Below are 20754 nucleotides of genomic sequence, written 5' to 3' on the forward strand. Positions count from 1 at the left end.
AATACAAAGGAAACATAATAAGATTCACACAGAACCTATCAGCCTGAACACTAAATGGCTCGGGGACCTATATTACCATATATCAAAGGTAAAGTACCTGGAATTACAATCAAGAATTTACTACCCTGCAGAATTCAGGATATACTGTCAGAGGAAAAGATGAATGTTCAACAAAATAGAGTACTTTCAAAATTTCTTGACAAAAAGAGCAGAAGTGAACAGAGAAGTCAATCACCACTACAGGACTCAAGAGATGCATAAAAAGGTAATTGTAAAAGGGATGGACAAAATAAAACAAAACAAAACAAATATTAGTCAAGACAATCAAATTGTATACAACCCTAAAAGGGAAGATAAAACCAATAACTCTTGAGAATTGTACATCTCTTAGGATAATTAAAGAAATGAATATAATTAATTGAAGTGATTGGACATAGAGGGTTGGATCTTGTCTCTCCTTTGAAAGGGTCAAAGGTAACATCACTATGTTTGAGCTAAAAAGCCTGGAGGAAAATCAGGGGTGTTTAATCTAAATTTAAGTGTCTCAGTTTCCTTTGATCTACTCCAATCTGCCTTGCTCAAAGAATTTAGGATATCTCTGATGAGGGCATTTTATCTTGGGTGGTCCTGAGTCAGTGTCTCCCATAACTTGCAATCAGTTGTAAAGTACTTGAATGAGACATTAAGAATGTCCCAATATTTACAGCCCTTTGAGATTCCTATGATTAATTAAATCAGGGTTGGACTTAATTCATACTTAATTCATAGTAAGAGATTAAGTACACTGGGTAGGGAAGTGGGGGAAGTGAGATTATTATAGTTAATTAAAACAGGATTAGACTTAATCCATAGTTTATTTTAAAAAAGGTATCCTAGTTGAAGGGGAATGTGTGGGAGAAACTATACTTGGTGGGGAGGGGTACAAATAGTTCATGAAATGATTTGGGTTTGGATGATCCTTTGATGCATGAAGATTATGTGTCCTTGGAGTGTACTCAAAAAGGGGATAAGATTAAAAATATGCCTATAATCTAACACAATTCAAAACTCTTGAAAAATGTGATTCTAATGAGAGAGAAAATGGAAGGGTGCTTAGTGACTTTGAGAATGCAGCTCATCAAACAATAAATCAATCAATTAATCTGTGAAGATACTTTGATAACACTTTGAGTTTATCAATCAATTAATCAAACTGTGGTTGATGATGCTTGATTAATAATGTTTGAGAGAAAATAAAACCAGGTATAGAGGCACAAAGATTTATAATTTTAGAAGGAAAGAAGTGTTTGAACACCGAGTAAATTCTGTTCAATAGATCTAATTCAGAGAGGGAATAAGATACATTCGCACTTGGGTTTCAAAATCCATCCTATTCTACAGAGAATGGTAGAGGAGGAATGGAAAGATAAGGAAAGAAGGGACTGATAAAAAGAAAGAGGCATATATAAGTTAAAGTAAATTGAAAATAAAATTTTAAAAGAAAAATTGAAGGGGAAATGGAGTAAATCTTTGGTGAGGAGGAATAAGTGAAAAGGAAAGAGAGAAAAATATAAATGGGGAAAGATAGTATGGAGGGAAATACAGAATAAATAAACTTAGCTGTAAATGTGAATGGGATGAACTGTACCTTAAAATGGAATCAGATAGAAGAATGGATTAAAAACCAGAATCCTACAATATGTTACTTATAAGAAACAAGCTTGAAGAAGAGAGAGATGCACACAGAGCAAAAGTATTAGGATGGAGTAAAATATATTATGATTCAGCTGAAATAAAAAAAATCAGGTATAGCTATCCTGATCTTATATAAAACAAAAGCAAATACAGATATAATTAAAAGGGATATGGAAGGAAACAACATCTTCTTAAAAGTCGTCACAGAAAATGAAGTTATATCATTATTAAGCATATATATACCAGGGGTATAATAACCAAATCCCTGGCCAAAAAGCTGAGTGAATTGCAAGGAGACACAGCAAATCTTTAATAATGAGGTCCTCAACATCCTGCTCTCAAAACTAGATTAATATAACCACAAAATAAGCTAGAAGAAATTTAAGAATTATATCTTTGAAAACTTAAATAAAATAGAACTCTAGTGAAAACTTAAGGGGATAGTAAAGAATATAGCTTTTTCTCTGCAGTACATGGCACCTATAACAACACAGACCATGTATTAGGGCATTAAAAACCATATAATCAAATGTAGAAAGGCAGAAATAATATATGCATACTTCTCATACCCTGATACAATAAAAATTACATGTATTAAAGTGTCATAGAAAGAGAAAGCAAAAAAATAATTGGAAACTAAATAACAGTTTTTAATAATGAGTGTATCAAACAGCAAATTAATGAAAAAATCCATAATTATATTCAAGAAAATGATAATAATGAAACATCATACCAAAATTTAGGGGATATAACTAAGGCAGGTTTTTTTAGGTTTTTGCAAGGGAATGGGGTTAAGTGGCTTGCCCAAGGCCACATGGCTAGGTAATTATTAAGTGTCTGAGATCGGATTTGAACCCAGGTACTCCTGACTCTAGGGCAGGTGCTTTATCCACTATGCCACCTAGCCACCTAGCCACCCCTACTAAGGCAGTTTTGAGGGGCAGCGTTATATCTCTAAATATTTATATGATTAAAACAGTAAAAAAGGAGATGAGTGAATTCAGTATACAACTAAAAAATCTAAAAAAGAACACATTAAAGATTTACAATTAAACATCAAATTAGAAATTCTGAAAATCAAGGGAAATATTAATAAAATTTAAAGCAAGAAAACCATTGATCTAATAAATAAAACTAAGCATTAGTTTTATGAAAAAGCTACCATAATAGATAAACTTTTGTCAATATGATTAAAAAAATAAGAAAGAAGATAAACAAATTACAAGTATCAAAAAATAAAATGGAGAAGTAACCATCACATGAGGAGGAAATCATTTATTTTTATTTTTATTTAGTTTTACTTTTAAAAATATATTTATTTTAATCTCTCTCTCTCTCTCTATATATATATACATATATATACATACATATGTACATATGCACATAGAAGTTATAAAATTTCCCTCCACCCTTCTTTCCCACCTTCCTCCCCTCAGTAGGTACAGTCAGGTTGGTACTTTAATAAATATTTTGTTAAACATGTTTAAAAGTTAGTAATTTTTGGCATGAGGAATTAGGATTGAGGGGAAAGAGAGTAATAAGAGATAATTTTTTTAAAGCATTAACCAGATTTGGAAGGGTTGTGTTTTTTTTCCATGTGTTTTGTTTTGTTGTGTTTTTTCTTCCTCTGGTTGGGGATAATATAATCCATACAGTTGTCCTAGCTCTAACTGCCGCTTGGATGTGCTTCCATTAGGGTAATTGTCTTATAATGTTGTTGCAGATGTTTACATGTTCTCTTGATTCTACTCCCTTTGCTCAGCATCAGATCTCTTAAGTCATTCCATGGTTGTCTAGCGATTGATCCTTTATGGTTTCTTATGGAAAAATAGCATTCCATAGTATATTCATGTACCATAACTTGCTTAGCCATTCCCCAACTGATGGGTTTACCCTCAATTTCCAATTCTTTTCCACTACAAAAAGAGTTGCTATAAATATTTTGGAACAGGTAGGACTTTTCCCATTTTTTTTATAATTTCTTCTGGATATAGAAATAGAATTGGAGTTGCTGAGCCAAAGGGTATCAACAATTTTATTGCTCTTTGGGCATAGTTCCATATTGCTCTCCAGAAAGTTTGGATTCATTCATGAATCCACCAGCAATTCATCAATGTCCCAATCCTCCCACAATCTCTTCAACATTGATCATCTTCCCTTTTTCTCATCTTGGCTAATCTAATAGGTGTACAATGAAATCTCATTGTTGTTTTAATTTGCATTTATCTAATCAATAGTGATTTGGAGCTTTTTTCATATGATTATGTATAGCTTAAATTTCTTCATTTGAAAACTGTTCATATGCTTTGACCATTTATCAATTAGGGAATGACTTGTGGTTTCCATATTTTAGCAATGAGACCTTTATCAGAATTCCTGGTTGTGAAGCTTGTTTGAGGGGCAGCTTTATATATCTCTTAATATTTATATGATTAAAACAGTAAAAAAGGAGATGAATGAAATGGGTATGCAACAAAAAAAGCTAGAAAAAGAACACATTAAAGATTCGCAATTAAATATCAAATTAGAAACTCTGAAAATCAAGGGAAAGATTAATAAAATTGAAAGCAAGAAAACCAATTGATCTAATAAATAAAATCCATATAAATAAAATTTGGTATGCTGTTTCATTATTATCTTTTTCTTAAATATAATTATGGATTTTTTCATTGATTTGCTGTTTGATACACTCATTATTAAAATTGTTATTTAGTTTCTGTAGAGTTCTACCTCTGGACTCCCTCAACCTACCCCAGGTGAGCATTGGAGGGGTGGGAGACAAGGAAGACAAATTCTACAAGTGCTCCATTTATTCACCAGAACACCAGTGCCTAAATACCTTTCCAGTCTCTAATTCACTCCCACTCCCACTCCCATGACACTTAGCCAGGCAAGACTCTGGTGTTCAAGAACACCAGGTGAAGATATTTCACAATACTCCCATACACAAAGGTTCCCAACATATCCCTGTTCTTGTTTTTGAAACAAAATTATTACATAATGGTTGCTACATAGGTTGTAAACTAAAGTTCAAAAACAGTATATGCAAATGTCAATTAAAAAATACTAAAATCAATATTCCCAAATTCCTTGAAACACATTTCATCCCCAATTTACAAACAGACAAAGATTACAAAATTTTTCTTTATGTTGACACATAAAAGCTTTCAAAGCAATCAAATTCAAAACCCACACTAAAAGGAGTAACTTTCAACTCAGGAAACATTTAACTATTTCATATCTGAATTATGCACATATAGGAGTTCAGACACTAACACAAACACAGAAACAACTTTCTTGTATCACATTTACCAAGCTGAGACTTATACCCTGGCCAGTACCAGATCTCAGACTATAGAAACACTTTCCCACCTCTCCAGACCAGTAGAGAGATGTAAAATGCCTTATAGGTGTTCAAATACACACATATACACACACACATATAATGAATCAAGACCAATCAAAAGAAATACAAGCCCATTGGCACAGACTTCATAAGACAAAAATCCAAATTTCCCAATTCCAGGGTAAAAAATTGTTCTTTCCCCTTTTTCTTAATTGAATCATGAAGCTTCCTAATCAATAATCTATTGAAAAACATAGTCATTGTCTAACCTGTTCCCCCTTCCCCAAACCAGAAAGAAGGCATAGGAGTCCCTTGATTTCTAAAGGAAGTTTTGGAGGGGTCTTGTCCTTCTAAGCAAAGCTTACATTCCATCTGAGACATAACCTTGAGTTTTGAAGTTCCAAAACGGGATGATTTCCTTTCTCCCCCGCCCCCACCCTCTGCAGAGGGTGGGAATGGCAAAGAATGAGAAAAGGCATTTGAAATTACTTAAAATGTTGACAGTAAAATCTGGAGTTGTTGCATTTTGTTAACAGTAGTCAACACTATTACATACTATCCAATAGCATGTAAAACCTTTACTCTCCTCACAGGAAGCACAGCTAGTGTGCCATTCACAGGGCTTAATGCACATACTGAAATCAGGTTGGCAGCCATGACCAAAAGGAGCAGCAAGCAGGTCCTCCACATCCTGTTCATGGCACTGGTATGGACTCCTGCTGAGCAAGAAGCTTCATCCTCTTGGGGCACTGCCTCAGAGACTCTACTTTCACTGACTCCTTAATGTTAAATAATTTATTGTTTTCTCACTTTTGCTGGTTCCTCTTTGTTTAAAATCAGCCCCCTAAGTAACACATCAACATATTACTTTCTCCAGAGTCCTCCACTCTGGGATGTCACCTGATTCTCTAGCCTGTATCTTCTATGTCCTTCTTCCAGACTTTACCTAGATACCTTTGTGCCATATGTTTAGTCCCTGTTGGACGCCATATGTTGAGTCCCACTTCTGGACTCCCTCAATCTTCCTTGGCAAGAGTTGGATGGGGGGGAGACAAGGATGAAAAAGGAGACAAGTGCTCCATCAAGATTTCCAAGTGCTCCATTTATTCACCAAAGCAACAGTGCTTAAATACCTATCCAGTTTCTAATACATTCCCACTCCAGTGGCACTTAGCATTTCTGAATCTGTCTTGTAGGTAGATTCCCAAGTATTTTTAATGGGATTTCTATTTTAAATGAGCTTTCTCTTTCTATCTCTTACTACTGTATCATATTGGTAATATAATAGAAATAATGAGGATTTATGTATATTTATGTTATATCCTGTGACAGTGCTAAAGTTGCTAATTGTTTCTAGTAGCTTTTTAGGTACTTCTTCAGTGTTCTTTAGGAATGTTATCCTATCATCTGCAAAGAGTGAGATGAGAGTTTTGATCCTTCATTATCAATTCTAGTTCCTCCAATTTCTTTTTCTTTTTTAAATGCTAAGGTTAACATTTCTATTAATATTTGTCCTTCATTTTTGAAGAAGAATATTACATCTTTCTCTGTTTTGAGTCTTCTGGGTATAGGTATCTTTACCATATTGTTGTCAGAGAAGGAATTAGGTAGATTTCCATCTTCACCTATTTTTTCAATTAGTTTAAATAGAACTGAAAACAATTGCACCAGGAATGTTTGATAAAATTCATTTGGGAATCCAGCTGACCCTGGAGATTTTTTCTTAAGGAGTTCATTGATGATATGTTGAATTTCTTTTTTCTGAGATAGAGTTATTTGGACATTTAATTTCCTCTTCTTTTAAATAGGGTAATTTATACTTTTTGTAAGAATTCATCCATTTCACTTAGATTATCAAATTTATTGGCATAAAGTTGGGAAAAATAGTTCTCAATTATTGCTTTAGCTTCCTCTTAATTAGTGGTGAGTTGGTCTTTTACATTTTTGATGCCAGTAATTTGATTTTCTTCTTTCTTTTTTTAAATAAAATTATACAAATGTTTATATAGTTCATTTTTTTCCTTAAAATCAACCCTTGGTTGTATTTATAAGTTCAATAATTTTCTTGATTTTGATTTTATTAATTTCACCTTTAATTTTCAAAATTTCTTATTTGGTTTTTTATTGCAGATTATTAATTTGTTCTTTTTCTAACTTTTTAGCTTCATGCCAAGTTCTTTGATTTACTCTTTCTACATTGTATTCATATAAGCATTTAGAGATATAAAATATTCTCTAATAACTGTTTTGGCTATATCCCATAAATTTGGGTATGTTGTCTTGTTATTTTATTATCTTGAATGAAATCATTAAGTCTTTCTATGATTTGTTGTTTCATCCACTCATTCTTTAAAATTAGATTATTTCGTTTCCATTAGTTTTAGGTCTATCTCTTCATGGCTCTTTATTACATATGATTTTAATTGCATTTCTTTCTAAAAAGGATGGATTCAAAATTTCTACCTTTTTGCCTTTGAGTATGAGATTGTTATGCCTTAATACAGGGTCAAGTTTTGTATAGGTGCCATGAGGAAAAAAAGCAGGTATTTTTTTTCTATCATTCAATTTTCTCTAGTGGTCTATCATATCTATGTTTTCTAAAATTCTATTCACCACATTAACTTCCTTCTTGTTATCAAATTCTGAAAAAGGGAGACCGAGATCTCCTACCAGTAGAGTTTTGCTTTCTAAGTCTTCCTGGAACTCCTTCATCTTATCCTCTAAAAATCTGGGTGCTATATCGCTTCCTTCATGTATATTTCATATTGAAATTGCTCCATTGTCTATTGTACCTTTTAGGAGGATATAATTTCCTTCCTTATCTCTTTTAATGAGATCTATTTTTATAACAGCTTTGTCTGAGATAAGGATTGCTGCTCCTGTTTTATTTCACTTTAGCTGAGGCATAATATATTCTGTTACAGTCTTTTACCTTTAATTTAGGTATCTCTATACTTCAAATGCACTTCTTATAACCAGCATGTTATAGAATTTTGATTTTTAATGCACTTTGTTATTTGCTTCCCTTTTATGGGAGAGTTCAGACTATTCACATTCAAAGTTAAAATTACAAACACTTTATTGCCTTCCATGCTATCTTGTCTCTGTTTGTATTTTCCTCTTTTTTCACCTTATTCTGACTCCCCAGTAGGAATATCACCTTCTGAATACCACCTCTTACAGTGTGTTTACCCCATTCTTTCCAACCTCCTCCCTTTACTTTCCCCTTCCCTTTTTACCATTATTTCTTCCCATTCTTCTTTCAGTCTTTCCTTCCTTTCCCCTCCCCACTTTTTACCTCTTCATACCTGAAAGTAAAATAAGTTTTAAAAATCAACTGAATTTATATGTTAATCCATTTTTTAGCCAACTCTGAAGAAAGTTAGATTAAGGCAGTTCTCTCCTCTTGCCTTCTTCCCCTCTATTGCAATAGGTTCATTGCAGCTCTTAATGTGATTTAATTTACCCATTCAATCTCCCATTCTTCCTATCTCTTCACTGCTCTCCTCTTTTAATTGTGAGGTGTTTTTTAATATCTGACAGGAAAACTACTACTTTTCTAGTTTGCTTATAATATTGTTTTTTATGTTTAAATTCTGTATCCATTTTGAACTTATCTTAGTGTAGGGTGTGAGGTGTTGGTCTAATCCAAGTTTCTTCCATACTAACTTCCAATGTTCCCAATAGTTTTTTATCGGAGAGAGTTTTTTAACCCAATAGCTGGACTTTTTGGGTCTGTCAGACAGCAGATTACTATAATCATTTCCTGCTATTGCACCTAGTCTATTCCATTGATATACCACTCTTTTTCTTAGCCAATATCACCCAGTTTTCATGACTTATGCTTTATAATATAATTTTAGATCTGGTAAGGTTAGCCACCTTCTTTTGCACTTTTTTTTTTCTGTGGGATCCCTAGAAATTTTCAACTTTTTATTTTTCCATATGAATGCACTTACAATTCTTTTCTAATTCATTAAAGTAATTTTTTGGAATTTTAATTGGTAGGGCACTAAATAAGTAGTTTAATTTAGGAAGAATTGTCATTTTTATTACATTAGCTTGACCTATCCATGAGCAGTTTATGCTTGTCCAGTAATTTAAATCTTATTTTATTTGTGTGAGAAGTGTTTTATAATTGTTCTGAAAAAGTTTTTGAATCTGCCTTGACAGGTAGACTCCCAGGTATTTTAAATTGTCTTAGGTTACTTTGAATGGGATTTCACTTTCTCGATCTTTTTGGTGTATCTTGCTAGTCATACATAGAAATGTTGAAATTTTATGAGGGTTTACTTTATATCTTGTGACTTTGCTAAAGTTGAAAATTATTTCTAGTAGTTTTTTAGATGGTTTTGGGGGGATTCTCTAAGTATACCATCATGTCATCTGTAAAGAGTGAGAGCTTTGTTTCTTCCTTCCCAATTCTAATTCCTTCAATTTCCTTTTTCTTTTCTTATTCCTGAACCTAACACTTCTAATACAATATTGAATAGCAGTGGTGATAATGGGCATCCTGATCTTATTATGAATGCCTCTAGCCTATGCCTGTTGCATATAATGCTTGTTAATGGTTTCAAATAGATAATTCTTATTATTCTAAGAAACAATCCATTTATTCCTACACTCTCTAGTGTTTTTAATAGGAATAGGTGCTGTATGTTGTCAAAAGTTTTTTCACCATCTATTGAAATGATCTTATGATTTCTGATAGGTCTGTTATTGATATAATTAATTACACTAAAAGTTTTTTAAATATTGAACTAACCCTGCATTCTTAGGATAAATTCTACTTGGTTATAATGTATTATCCTAGTGTTAACTTGTTGAAATCATTTTGCTAAGATATTGTTTAAGATTTTTGCATCTATTTTAATCTGTTTTCATCTATAATTTTCTTTCTCTGTTTGAACTCTTCCTGGTTTATGTCTCAGCACCGTATTGGTGTCATAGAAAGAGTTAGGCAGAGTTCCTTCTTCAACTATGTTTCCAAAGAGTTTATATAGAATTGGAACCAATTGTTCCTTAAATGTTTGATAGAATTCACTTGTGAATCCATCTGGCCCTGGAGATTTTTTCATAGGGAGTTCCATAGTGGCTTGTTGAATTTCTTTTGTGAGATAGGGTTATTTAGTTTTTTAGTTTCTTCTTCATTTTATCTGGGCAACTTATATTTTTGTAAATATCCATTTCACTTAGATTGTCAAATTTTTTGGCATAGAGTTGGGTAAAGTAATCTGAACTATTATTTTAATTTCCTCTTCATTGGTGGCAAATTCACCTTTTTCATTTATGATACTAGCAATTTGGTTTTCTTCTTTCTTTATTTATTTTAGTAGAATTAACCAGAGGTTTAGCAGTAGGGTCTGAGTTGATGCCCTGGGAGAGAGTGTTAATCTCTCTTTCTGTTGCATGAACTCTGTTGACCACACCTGAGCATGAGGGTTGAGGTTTTTTTTATATAGTTTGTTCTTGGAAAGGCTCCACTCAAAGTATGTAGCCCAGGTCCCTGGCCAAGCTGGTTGTTCTCCAGACATGCTGTTAAACTCTCTTTCCTGGAACTCACCCTCTCATAGCTCCTCCTCCCCTCCCTCAAAGATTCCTTGGCTAAAGTTGGATCTTGCACCTATCACTCACCAAAGTCTCTACAGCTGAAGCTAGTCCTCTGTCTTCCCCCAGATGTTCTTGCTCACCCTCTGCTCTCATCTCTTGGTTCACCCATAGTCCCCTAAGACAGACCTTGTTGGTAGTTGTTGTTCTTCTCATAGCTTCTCTTTCTGGGTTTTTTCCAAACTGCTGAAGGATACTATGTAAGCATTAAAAGGAAAAAAAAAAAAAACTTTAACAAGTGTTAATTGAAAGTGTCCTTTAGTCATTAAAAAAAATCATATCATATACCCATATGAATCTGGGCTCATTCTGAAGCTCTTGGTTTGCTTTATTTTTCCATGATGAAAATTAAATAATTTCTTCATTTATAACATTCATTTCGTATTTCATGAATTTAATTTCAAAATTGTTCACATTTTGTTTCTTCTCTTTAAATACCTCAGTCTTGCAAAACCATTGCCTCCCTTAATTATATTACAATAGTTGGACCATTAAAATTTAATTTCCATATAATTCACATGTAATATTTGATACTTCATTGTAGAAGCTCACCAACAAGAATCTTTCTTTAAAAAATTGAACAGACATGGAAAAATCATAAAAGCTTATCAGAGTCTATAATAATATGCTAAAAACCTCTACTATAGATGGATAATGAATATCATGTTGCTTGCCTTCTTAATGGGTAAGGTAAAGAGTGGAGGAATGGATAAAATTTGGAACTCAATGTAAAATATAACATGAATTAAAAGAAACATTACTAGGGACAGAACAAGCTATCATTGTTCCAGTGATCTGGAAAAGATTTAAGCCTTCTGATCTTCTCCAAATGCTACAACCTAAGTGATTAGTGAGAATATACAAATGGTGCCCTGACTATAATTCAGGTAAAGAAGTTAAAAGATCATTCAAAGAAATGACACTTTTGATTTCCAATCTGCAATTTTCTTTCCTATAGCATAAACATTATCTCCCGTACACATATAAAATTCAACAAATACAAAACAGAACTCTTTATCTTTCTGCTTAATCACTTGCTCCCTCTTACCTTGCCTTTTACTTTGAAGCGTAACACTAAATTATATTGTTATACTTCCTGACTACCTGATACACTTCAATCCAGTGATACAGACATTATTGTTGTTCCATGAACAATAAACATCATATTTCAATTCCCAACATTTTCTTTGACCATGCCTCATTTTCATCTTTGCATTGTATTTACTTTTCTTCCTTCAAGTCCCTACTAAAATCCCTTTTTAAAAAGAAATCTTAGGGGCGGCTAGGGTGGCGTAGTGGATAAAGCACTGGCCCTGGAGTCAGGGGTACCTGGGTTCAAATCCGGTCTCAGACATTTAATGATTACCTAGCTGTGTGGCCTTGGGCAAGCGATTTAACCCAGTTTGCCTTACCTTTAGGTTTTACCTAAAAAAAAAAAAAATCTTTTCCAATCCCTCAGTTTTAGTGCCTTCCCTCTTTATTTCATCTTTTTCATATATGCATATAAGTATATATATCGCATGCACTTACACATATGTATGATATTGTATATATGTAAAATCTCCTATATATATATATATATATATATATGTGTATTTACATATGTGTGCTTTTGAGAAATTAACCTAAGCTAATCCTGTGGTCTGGTTTGAATGCCAGATAAATGTATGCTTCCTGGTAGGTACCTCGTTAAGTAAGGGTCTGATTCATAGGTAAAGGTTCTATACAGACTCAGCCGTTTGGAGTAAAAATAACAAAAAAGCCTACATGATACCAAATGGAATACTACTCTTGATAAAAGTGGGATCAAAGAAGGTACCAATTGAAAGGTTTCAATTCAGCAAGACAACTCATCTCTTCAAATGTTGTTTGCTTCATTAGTAAAATAAAAATAATAGCATCTGAAATCCAAATTCACAAGATTGTTATGAGGTAAGATTTAATTGATCAAACTTAATTCATTTTAAAAAAATGTTACTATAATGCAAGGTATTAACCAATAGGACTGAATCTGTGTGGTGGGTTAGGAAAAAAGATTTTAATCTTCCATTTCAGAAACTTACAATTATTTTGAAATGATAAGGCAAGCATGCATGAATTTTTATGATTATTTCAAACAGTGATGTCTTCACATATGCAAGGAAAGGTAAAATTCTTTAGAGCCAGAGCAAGTTTGTAGAAGTTATTGAAGAAATGATAGTAGAGGTGAATCATTAAGGATGAGGGATGGGACACAACCAGGCTAAATTCAGGGACCATTCTAGCCTTGGCTTCAAAGCAGAGAGACAAAAATGTTGCGTGTGTTTGTGTGTGTGTGTGTGTGTGTGTGTGTGAAGGTATCAAAGTAGAAAAGTGGAACTGGCTACATAGGGCTCACTAAAACAGATGGTTAAATTTTTGTAGGAAGAATTTCCACTCTAGATACAAGCAAATTCTAAAAAAAAAAAAGTTTGTTATTTATTGCTTTGCTGATTATATAGATTTAAGAGAGTAATGAACAAAATGTTAATATGAATATTAAGTCTAATTCCCATCCAAAAGTCACATTTCAAACATTTACCAACATATTTCTTATAGTGAGGAAACTAGTATGACAGATATGACTTCCAAGTAGGGAAATAATGAGAGGGATATGGGATTTGTGGCAAGATAATCAGATTAGGTAAAGTTTGAAGACTTCTTATTAAGTTGGATCTTGGGAAATTCTGATTTTTTAAAAAAAATATATCTTGGGAAATGATAGTTCAAATATTTAGAGATATACTATTGCAAATTTTAATAGTAAAAAAATTCCCTAATTATCATTATCTGTTTAAGAGACTTGGCTTGTGTTTTTTTCCTTTTTTTTTTGAGGGAAAAAAACAAAATTACCCTTTTCCAATTGGAACTTTATGTCAAGTTAAATAGGTGTGAGCTGAATAGAACATTGTATCTTTTTTTCCTTCAAGGCAATGGGGTTAAAGTGACTTGCCCAAGGTCACACAATGAGGTACCATATTTCCCCATGTATAAGATACACCTTAAATTTGCTTGCCCAAAATTGGAAAAAAATATATTACATAAAGTTATTGAACTCAAGCTTTATTTATCATAAAACTCATACACCTCCTTATCACTGGCAAAACACCTATTAGCATGCCCTCATCTGTGTTTGGTGACGAATCCCTATTTTATGAGAGCTTCTGACTGCTCTCCTGCCTGTGCTCTGGTCTCTGGTTGACCACGAGCACTCCCTGGGCAAAACTTATGCATGCACACATGCTGAATCTATTCCATTTCATGAATCTAAAGCACCAATAGGAGCCTCCTTTGAAATCAGTAACTTCTTTTTCATCAGCAATTTTTCTTGCCTCATGCTGAACCATCTTTGTGTACACAGGAATTCCAAATGTCCTTTACTCTTCAATCCATCTCTTCAATTTCCTCTGAATCAGACCATTTGGCTGACTTGCCTTTCATGGTCTTCTTCTGCCATGGCATTTTCAATAGGGTTTCTTCTTCCTGTAGTCAGTCTTGGATTGTTTTCATACTTGGAGGAGGAACAGCACAATTTCCATTCACTTTTTGCCAACTTGATCACTTTTAACTTGAATTCAACACTGTATGAAAATATTTTCTGAGCCATTTCTGGGCAGAATGTGGCAAAATATAACTTAATATACGGGCAACAATGAGCACAAAGACAAGAAGTGGGGGGAAAAGGAAATACAAGTAAAAAAATCCACAGCCATTTTATAAAATGTTCCCAGCTTTAGACACCAAATTTTTCAAAAGAGGGTATGTCTTGTACATGGGGAAAGATGTTAGTTATTTGGTGTCTGAGATCACATTTGAATTCAGTTCCTCTTGACTCTAAGGCCAGTGTTTTATCTGCTGTATCACCTAACTGCCCTCTACTGAGTCTTGTAAGGTGATTGACCAATTAGGTATAGTGAGGAGTTAAAAAAAGATGCATTTAATCTTCAATTTAATTTTCAATCTTCTTTTTTTTCTTTCAAAGATGACATTGAATATTTTCAAATATTGACCTGAAAATTATATTCCCATTGACCTCTCTAAGGTAATTTTAATTTCTATCACTGGAAAATATCAGGGGCTTCCTCAGTACTGTAATTCCCAAATTTCATAGTGCTGCCAACAAAAGTTCAGTAAAAATGAAAGTAAATGGATCAGGCCCTCAGAGCAATTTTCTAAATGGCTGTAACAGTTACCCTTACTTAGTATAGATTTAACACTTGGTTTTACCTGCCAAAACTGTGTTTGTATGGACACAGGTGTGGTATGAAATCACAAACAGCCAAAAAGTGACTGCTTATCTTTCCAATTGATTGTTTTAAAAGTTTATTTTTTTGTATTAAAAGAAGAAAAACAATGTAAAATAATGGATCAGGGCTCTGATTTTTATTTTAAAATTAAAAAATAGGTACTTCCAACAAGGATGAGTACAGATGGTTACCACAGCAATCAAATGAAATTGTGATTTGCTGCACTCTTTTACATTTTTATTAATAATAGTCGTGTCTCCCATGAAGATTCATGCATCTGCCAATCTCTCTTCTCAGAATTAAAAAAAAACCTATTGATTATTTAAAATAGTAGGACTTGGGTAGTTTAAAGGTGAGTGAGGGGCTGCCACCATGTAATATCAAGGGTTCTGAAATCTAGGTACCTTTCTGGAAATAAAATAAAATCTATTGTCTGAAGAAGATAGAAGAACTATTAGATTTCATTTTGATGCCTAATTGAATATTTTTTTCAGTTTAAAACTGTGTGTAGAAAACTAGTTGTTAAATTTTTATCTATCAAAATTTTTACTCTAAAAATTACTGAAATATCCCTGAGTTTTATTATATGGATTATATTTATACATATTTAGTCTTCTAGAAATTAAAATATTCATATTATTATGAAAATTTTTTGACTCTATTAATATAATAAAAGAGTCTTGTAGTCAGTCTATAAAATGAGTTCCTTTGCTGTAAATTACTTTAAAGATCCTTTCCTGCTCTAGTTCTGTGATTCTGGCACCTAGGTGGAATAATTGATAAAATATTGGATCTGGAATAAGAAAACCTAAGTTAAAATTTCATCTCTGATGCTTATGTGCTGTATGACACTGAAAAAAATTACTTAATCCCTGATTACTTCAGTTTTGTCATTTGTAAAATAAGAATAGCACTTATTTCCCAGGATTGAAATGATTATTAAATGAGATGATTTTGTAAAGGTTTTTTTAAACCATATTTATTTTTAATATATATATATTTATATAAATACTAATTATGATGATAGTGGTGATGATGATATCACTGATATTGCTCAGAAGACCAGCTTTTTAAAATGGCAATTTATTTTATCAGCATTTTCCCAATTACATGTCAAGATAATTTTTAGCATTAATTTTTAACAATATTTTTAGTTCTAAAATTTTCATCTTCCCTACCTCGTCTTCACTCGTATGAAAATTATAGGCCATTTGAATACACACACACACACACACACACACACACACACACACACACACACATACACCATTGTATAAAACATTCCCTTATTAGTTACAGCTGAGAAAAAAAAAGTAGAAAAAATTTCAAATAAAGTGAAAAAATTATACTTCTATCTGCATTCAAAGTCCATCACTTGTTTCTCTGGATGTGGATAGCATTTTCCTTTGTAAGTATTTATCTTGGATCATTGTGTTACTGAGAAGAACTGAGTCATATATATTTGATCACACAATGTTGCTGATAGTACGCAAAATACTTCCCTGGTTTTGCTCATTTCAGTTTGCTTCAGTTTATACAAGTCTTCCCAACTTTTTCTGAAATCTATTCAGCATTTGGTGCAATTGATAGATCACTGGCCTTGGAATCAAGAGGACAGGAGTTCAAATCAAGCCTCATACACTTAACTCTTACTATGTGATCTTGTGCAAGTCACTTAAACATGATTGTCTCACATCCAGAGCCATCTCCACTCATCCTGAATCATATCTGATCTCTAGATCAAGATGGTTTTGGTGGAAAAAGTGAGACTACTGGCTTAACACAGAACTCCTTCACTCGTCCAAATCATGTACTTGTCAGGACATCACCATCCTGATTTCAGGGTCTTCTTTGAGGGCAAAGGGCAAACATCATAATACCACAACTTTTTCAGAGATTTTCTAATTGGGGGGCATTCCCTCAACTTCCAATATTTTGCCACTACAAAAAGGGCTGCTGTAAATATTTTTGCACAAGTATGTCCTTTATCCTTTTCATGATCTCTTTGGAATACAGACATAATAACTATTACTAAATCAAATAGTATGCATAATTTAGTTATTTTTTGGACATAATTCCAAATTGTTCTCCAAGAATGTTTGGATCACTTCACAACTCCATCAACAGTGCCTTAGTGCTCCAATTTTATGCATACCCTTCAAAATTTTATTTTCCTTTTTTAAAATATTAAACAATTGAAAGATTTGAAGTGGTACATTAGAGTTGTTTAAATTTGCATTTCTCTATTCACAAGTCATTTAGAGGGGCGACTAGGTGGTGCAGTGGATAGAGCACCAGCCCTGGAGTCAGGAGTACCTGAGTTCAAAGTCAGCCTCAGACTCTTAATAATTACCTAGCTTTGTGGCCTTGGGCAATCCACTTTAACCCCATTGCCTTGCAAGAAAATAAAAAAGTAAAAAAAAATTAAATTAGAATTCTTCTCCATATGCCTATAAATAGCTTTAATTTCTTCATTGGAAAACTTACTGTTCATATCCTTTGACCATTTATCAGTTGGGAAGTAATTTGTATTCTCATAAATTTAACACAGTTCATTATTTTACAAATTATTTTCATCAGAAACTGCTAGTTATAAAAATTGCTTTCCAAAGTGTGCAAAAATCTTAATTTTATAGATTCAAAAATATACATTTTGCATTTTATAATATTCCTTATGTCTTGTTTGATAATAAATGCTTCCTCTTTCCATGGCTCTAATGGTTAAACAATTTCTTACTCTGTGAATTGAATTATTGTATCACCCTTTTGTTTAAATGATGCATACTTTTTGACCTTATCTTCTTTCTGCTGTACTATTTCCAAGTTTTTCCAACAGTTTTTGTCAGATACTTTGTTCTTATACCAGGGAATCTCTGAATTTACAAAAGAATAGATTACACTAGTTATTTATATTGTGTGAAATTACAATTCTACTGACCCAACACTCTATTTCTTAGTACTAAATAATTTTGATGACTGCTGCTTTATAACATAGTTTTGGATCTGGTATGACTGGGCTACCTTCCTCTACTTTTTCCCCCACTTATTCTTTTGATAGTCTTTAATCTTTTCATGTTCCAAGTGAATTCTGTTATTACTTTTTTTGTTTCTATAAAATAATTTTTAGTAGTTTGTTTGGTATGGAACCATATTGAGTATGAAGATTATTTCAGGCAGAATTGTCATTTTTATATTACCCAGAATCAATTGATATTTCTAAACAGATCTAACTTTATGTGTGCTGTTTTATTATTATGTTCAGTCTTTGATTTGTCTTGGTAGGTAGACTCCAAAATATTTTATATTATCTAAAGTTATATTGAATTGAATTTCTATTTCTATATCTTGCTCTATATCTCTTTCTATATCTATGAGTTTAATTGGTAATATATAATTATGCCAATAATTTATGTTGGTTAATCTAAGAATTTTAATTTATCTTTTGCCCAAAGTCTGTTTTTATTTTATGTTTTGCTTGTAGATACTTTGGATATTTTTGAAGGTTCATATCTTAGCTGACTGTCATTTTTGTTTTTGTTTTTTTTCATTATTCTTGACTTATTTTGCAGATTAGGACTTCTTGTTATTAGCAAGCCCTGTACACTGATAGTACTGTCATAATCTAGTTATCTGCTGCATATGACCTACTCTTCGCTATGTTGTTGAGCCATCCTTGGTTGAAAGCATAGGGAAGAAATCTTGATTTTTAGAAGTTCTCTTGAAGACTGTATACACTGCTAACCTGGGCCTAGACTTCTGCCTAAGATCCATTATAGGTGAACTATCGCACAGGTTTATCACTGTCTAAAGCCTTTGGAATTAGTACAGTCCATATTGCTGGCCTCAGAACTTGGATAAAATTGTTATCCCTGCTCACCTTATATTCTTTCCATGCCTTTTGATCAAATTTGTTATTGTTAACTGAAAAGATGCTTTGCTGTAGTATTCCATTTTATCTTCATCATTCCTGGTGGTCTTTTCATTTCATTTCATTTCATTTCATTTCATTTCATTTCATTTCATTTCATTTCATTTTATTTTATTTGGAGTGGTAATGCTAAACAACAATTTTTCCCTCTTACTTAAACTTGTCTAATCTTTGTCAGGCAACATCTCCATGTTGTTCTTTTCCAAGGATGATAGTGGAGTTTTAAACTGGAATTATGACTTGTGGGGGTGGTGATGGTAGTGGTGGTACTTCCACTCTAGAGCTTTTGGAATTAACTACTAGATGTTGATATCTGTTTCTGGTGTTGGTAAGGAATTTGGGTGCCTTCTCCACAGTGATTTTTCCCTCAGTGATGGATTCAGGACCAGAGTTGGAAATGCAACTCCTGGTCTGGAATGACATTTCTTTAATAAGCCTGGTGGGTTCAGTGTAATGTGCTATCTCTCTCAGGGTCTGAGATGAGGTGATGGTCCATTTTTGAAGAAGACCAATGATATCACAATGTGGGAGATTTCTTATCTTCTGTGTGATTTGAATTTAAGTGAGTCAGAGTTGTATAAAGTTGTCAGCCCCATTTCAATGACTTTCAGTATGACTGGTGAAAGCCCAGTATGCAACAAATGTTCTTTGCATCTTTGATGTCTAGAATCTAAAAGCTAGGTCTGAAAATAGTGAGATGAAAATAAAAAATAATCTTAAATTCCCATTCTCAGATGACTGAGGCTAATTTTAACATAAAATTGAAGAGCAAACAACGAAAAAAAGGACTTGATCTTTAAAAGTTACTATGGTAGCAGAGAAGGCCAGACCATAAACTAGAAGAAGACAACAAAATGAAAATATCTTCAAGCAAAGATGAAAAAAAATTGCTAAGAAGTGGATACAAGCAAACATGAATTTTTGGAAAAGTTAAAGGAAACAATAAGTGGTAGAGTAAAAAATGTGAAAACAAATGAAAAACTGCAAAAAATTATGAAAATTGAATTAATAGTTGGGAAAAGAGGCACCAAAAAGAACTGAAAATGATACTTTAATAAACAAAAATAGCCCAATGATAAAAGATACACAAAAATTTCCTGAAGAAGAATACAACTTAAATGGTGCAGAGAAGCCAGGCCATTGTCTGAGTTCTTACTAGTTTCTTTGTGAAACAATGTTAAATCAAGCTTCTAAATGGATTCTGGAGAGAAAGAACCCACTAAAAATTTGAACAAATTAAATTTCCAACTTAAGATAGTTTAGAAGTGCTTATGAAAAAAACATCAGTCTCATTTGGCTAAAAGTGGAGCAGAGCTCAACACAGGCAAGGTGCAGGCAAGCCATCATAACAATAGAGCAGATCAGCAACAGAAGACTCTCCCCATTATGGCTCCACCTGTTTGCTGGTATAGCAGACCAACTATGAGACCTCTGTCAGCAGAACAGAAGGCAAATTGTGAGCCCAGACATCTTAGTACAACAGAAACATTTAGTCCAGGTTATCTCAGCACAGTGGATAGGCTTACCAGCATGTGACATCCCAGTCAGTGAAAAGCCAGTGACCAGATCCTTAACATCCCAGCACAAGAAACTTGGGATAGTAACTCTTGTGCTTCAGTTTATCTTAACTTTGATAAAAATGGCCTAACCTTCTAGGATAACAGGTAGAATCAAATTCAGAAGAAGATGGCAAAATGCACGTACATGAAACTTCAAAGGGGAATATGAATTAGTCTCAAACCATAAAAGTTCTCTTAAAAGAGCTCAAAAAAGATTTTTAAAAATAAAGAGAAGTAGAAGGAAATTGGGAAAAGAAATAGTAATTATGCAGGAGAATTATAAAAAAGAGTCAACATAAAAAAGAAAGCACAAAAATTAACTGAAGACATCTCTTTAAAAATAAAGGGGAAAAATACACTGAAGAAAACATCTCG

Source organism: Macrotis lagotis, chromosome 5 (genome assembly GCF_037893015.1).
Source record: "Macrotis lagotis isolate mMagLag1 chromosome 5, bilby.v1.9.chrom.fasta, whole genome shotgun sequence".
Taxonomy (NCBI): domain Eukaryota; kingdom Metazoa; phylum Chordata; class Mammalia; order Peramelemorphia; family Peramelidae; genus Macrotis; species Macrotis lagotis.